The sequence below is a fragment of the Nicotiana tabacum genome, chromosome 22 (assembly GCF_000715075.1).
Source record: "Nicotiana tabacum cultivar K326 chromosome 22, ASM71507v2, whole genome shotgun sequence".
Lineage (NCBI taxonomy): Eukaryota > Viridiplantae > Streptophyta > Magnoliopsida > Solanales > Solanaceae > Nicotiana > Nicotiana tabacum.
This window is the reverse complement of record NC_134101.1, coordinates 230,739,069-230,743,812: the sequence shown is the minus strand read 5'-3', so window position 1 is coordinate 230,743,812 and position 4,744 is coordinate 230,739,069.

Below are 4,744 nucleotides of genomic sequence, written 5' to 3'. Positions count from 1 at the left end.
GCCTACTTTTCTCAAACCTTTTTACTGGATCAGAATTTTGTTTATACATAGAACTCAAGAGAGAAAGATCATCATTAGAATTATCATCCTAAGAAGGATTTTAGGGACCAGGTCCCTCATTCAGTTCCCCTCTTTTTTAGCACATTCACCAATTCCTCCATCCTTCAAGGCTTCTACAAACCCAACAATAATTTCAGCCTCACGCTCTAGAATATTAGATCCACCCTATTCCATTTCAGTTAAACTTCCATCAAAATCTACAAAGAATTCTTAGGGTTTTGATTCTAATGGAGTTGGGTTTTTGGAAAGTGAGAGAGTTGGGTTCATTTCTAGCATATTTGGAAAGAAGGATTATTTTGAGACAAGGTTTATTTTGGTTTTGAAGGAAAGAATCGGTTTTATTTGGGTGTAAGATAGAGAAGTGGCTTTTTGGGGCAACGGGTCAATTCAGAAAAGGTTTAACATTTTGGACTTCAAATGTTAGAAGGAGAGGCAGGAGAAAGGCAGAAACAAATTAATGACATGACATTTAGCAGCTTAAAAAGGCATATAAGTAATGAAGAGACTACTAACCTGCGTCACAGGAACCAGGTTTCGTGACGGTTTTTTTTTTTGAAACTTTTGAGCAAAGACTCCTAGAAGTGCAATGTCACTCGTACATGTTTTTGTCCTGAAACTACCATATGTGTATACCTGTAACAATATAGATTTGAGTTAGATGTCGCCGAAAAACACTTTTAGCATTGTACCTTTCCTTCTTAACATAGCCAATCATTGAGGGACCAGGTCCTCAGTTGAGTTTCATCAACCCAACTCTAGATGATTTCTTTCAAAATGTTCCCTGCTCAACGCCTTGGTGAAGATGTCTGGTACCTGATCCTTCATCTTTTAGAACTTCTCACAAATCAAAACCTTTCCAACATTATCCCTCAAAAGTGATGTGTATGTCAATGTACTTTATCCTTTTGTGTTGTACAGGGTTCAGGCTATAAATGCACCAAAGTCTTCAAGATGATGTTTGATCTATAATAATTGAGCACAACACGGAGCAGCAACCACATATTCAATTTCAGCAATAGAAAGAGAAACACTGTTTGTTTCTTTGTACCCCATGAGATCAAACATGACCTAGAAAATGTGCCATTCCAGATGTGTTGTTTCTATCCACCAGATATTCAACATAATTAGCATCAGCATATCCAACCAAGTCAAAGTTATCAACCGAGGAATAGTAGAGAACCAGGTCCTATCCCTTTGAGATATATTAGGATTCTCTTGGCAGCTTTCAGATGAGATTCATTTGGATTGGATTGAAACCTGACACATATCCCCACACTAAAAACAATATCTGGTCTACTACAGAAGTGACCCTATAATACCTCTATACATGGTCAGATTTACAGGGGGATCAGGTTCATCCAGTCTAGACAAGTAGCTGTGGCGATGGGAGTGTCAATGATTTTTGATATCTCCATGTCAAATCTCTTTAGCAGCTTCTTGCTTCACTTGTAAATCTAAGAAGAAATTCAGTTCCCCTATCATACTCATTTCTAACTCACTTCCCATAAGTTATTCACATTCTTCACATTGAGAGTCAACTGTTGCTCCAAAGATGATTCCATCAACATAGATCTTTCACACCAAGCACGGGGAGCTTGGCTCCTATAACAGTTCTATCAGCAGGTCGTGGAACCAGGTTCCACATACTGTTCCTCTCAAGTTGACGGAGCTCTTCTTGTATAGCTGTAATCCAGTCAGTATCTTTCAATGCTTCCTTGATATTCTTAGGCTCTATTTGAGAGAGAAAGGTTGAGAAAGCAAGTAAGTTTCTTGTCTTTGATCTGGTTTGAATTTCTCAACAACTGGAGCTCCATGTACAACATCCACAACTTTGTTTTTTGCTTCAAATATTGTGATTGAGGGACCAGGTTCCTCTATGTCGGCTAGAGTCTCATCTTCGGTTCTAAGGAACAAGGCGCATGTAAATCTGGAATAATCATCCATACTGACGAGAACATGTACCTCTTTCCTCCTCTACTTGGCATCCTCAAAGGTCCACATAGATCCATATGGAGGAGATCAAGTGGCCTTGAGATACTAACTTCCTTTTTGGTCTTGAAAGAGGATATGACTTGCATTCCTTTTATACATGCATCATACACCCTATGATCCTTGAAGCTTGATTTGAGCAGACCATGAACCAGGTCCTTCTTGACTAATTTGTTTAGCAGCATTAAACTTGAATGACCCAGCCTTCTGTGTCATAGCTCAGCATTATCATTAACAACACTCAGACAGCCAAGATCCCCTTGTCACAGACTTGGGAAATACCCAGCAGAATCTCATAGAGGACCAGGTACTCTACTGTTCAATGGACTCATATTGTTCCTGATCCTTCTAACTCTCAGAATGTATCCCTTCTTGCCATTTTCAAAACATACACTCCTTCCTTGCAGGGCCTTCAGTAAAAGGAAATCATTTGTTCTTCAGTTATGAGCTTCGAGTAGTTGCTATCCATGTGCCACTGTTGACTGCTCCCTTTCACTATTCCCTGCACACTTAAGTTAATGATTAGACTTAGGAACCCAAGCCAGCTTGGGTCCCTTATAATGATAGAAAGGGCAGATCAAACTTCTTTTTGCCCATGCAGGCAACACATATTTTCTTTTCAGGGAACTAGATTCCTCATCAGTGCGCCCTTTTTCAACAAAGACTTTGTTTTTCTGCAAAGACTGATTTTTAACTTTTCAAGAGTCCTTGTAATGACCGATTTGACCATAGTGAGTGCACAACCTATTATCACCCACAATTACATACTTCTTATGGGGATTATAGGAGTTTTTAGCCTTTTGGAACCCGATGCCTTACCTATTTCCATCATTACTCTTGTACATAGACGTTATTACATCAGAGGATCGGGTCCTTTTAAGTGACTTATCAAGATCATTTTTAACTCTTTTTAAATCCTCCTGAAGTTGTCTATTCTTTTTAAGCTCAGCAACAAGACTTGTTTTAACTTTCTTAAGCTCACTCTCAAGCTCAAGTTGAGCCTTTCTAGCAACTTCCTCTCTCTCAGTGTTGTCCATCCATTTTTTTGTTTGATTTTTTAACAAGCAGTGTTCTCTAGTTACTTCTTCCACTTGTTTCCTTAAATCTACAATGCAAACTACCATATCATCCCTTTCTTGCTCAGTAGCTTCAATTTTCTCTACTAAAGAATTCTTTTATTTGCTAAGGGTCTCTATGGTTTCCTTCAAGTCATCAACCACTACCATCAAATCATCTCTAGACTGTTCAGCATCTCCTAGCTCTATGATTAGGGCATCTTTATCATTAACAAACTATAATATGTATCAATTAGAATACTTGCTAATGACATCAATTTTTTCGAAGATTAGGACTTCAGATTTCTCTGAACATCCTTGAAAGTTACCTCATCATTGTCATCCTCTTCATCCTTATCGAACTGAGCCATCAATGCAAACAATGAATCATATTCCTTTGCCTTGTTTTCCAATGCCATCATGGAGCTGCTTCCTGCATCTGGTTCCTCTTCTGATTCACAGGAAGAGTCTCCCCATGCAGCAAAAGCTTCCTTCACCATGTTTTCAGCAGCATCTCTTCTTTTGAATTTCCTGTCAAGGACTGGGTTCCTCTTAGTTGCTTTAACAATGTTGTTTTTGTAATTCTCTTGTTTCAGAAGAGGGAAGTATTTAATAAAGTGTCCAGACTTTCCATACTTCTGACATCAATCGTTTCCTTTGAGATTCCTGCTGGAACTTCCTTTCTCTAGGATCCCACCAATTTTTTGCGAACCATCTTTTGAAATCTTTGTGGTTTATTGGTTGAATGACTTTCCTTGAAGTTTGGTGGAGAAGCCATGTAGATCCTTTCTAGGTGTTAACCTTTTAGAAAGAACCTGCTCTGATACCAATTATTAGAAACTAAGCATCCACCAGACTGTATAGAGAACCGGGTTCTTTATGAGTTTCTACTGAAAATACTGATGAACCAAACTGTATAGCGATCTGGTCCTATATCAGTTTGGTACAGTGCTAACTGCGGAACTAGTATGTAGATGAGACACAGGATAAGTTCCCACTGTATAGAGAACCAGATTCTCTAGCAGTTCCTACTGTAAGCAACAGGCTGTAAAACCAATCCAGTACAGGGAACCGGGTTCTCTAATTGTTACCACAGTAGCTCGGCAGTAAGTAAAGAACACAGAGGATTTTTACGTGGAAAAATCCCAACTCAAGGGGATAAAAACCACGACCTACACTTGTAGTCTTTTAACTTCACTAACTTGTAAACACCTATTACAAGCCATTTTGTGTCACACCTCCTTTTTCACTATCCACGGAAGGGAGTATATAAGGGAGTTTTTTCCAACTTAAAGTGAAAATTGAAATGGGATTTATTTATTGAAAGATTCAGAGTCGCCACTTGGGATAATTTATGGTGTCCCAAGTCACCGGTTCAAATCTCGAATCGAGGAAAAGATTGACTTTGTATTACAGTCCGCAAACACAGAAATCTAGGTAAGGGATTCTGTTACCCCGGGAGAAAGTATTAGGCATTCCCGAGTTCCGTGGTTCTAACACGGTCGCTCAACTATTATTATTGGCCTATTTATCTGATTTTAGAACACTTTCAAACCTATGTGTATTTTCTACTTTAAAACCACTTTTATTCCTTTTTAGGAAGATTTCAACGTCGTATAAAGCATGCCTTTGGACCGCGC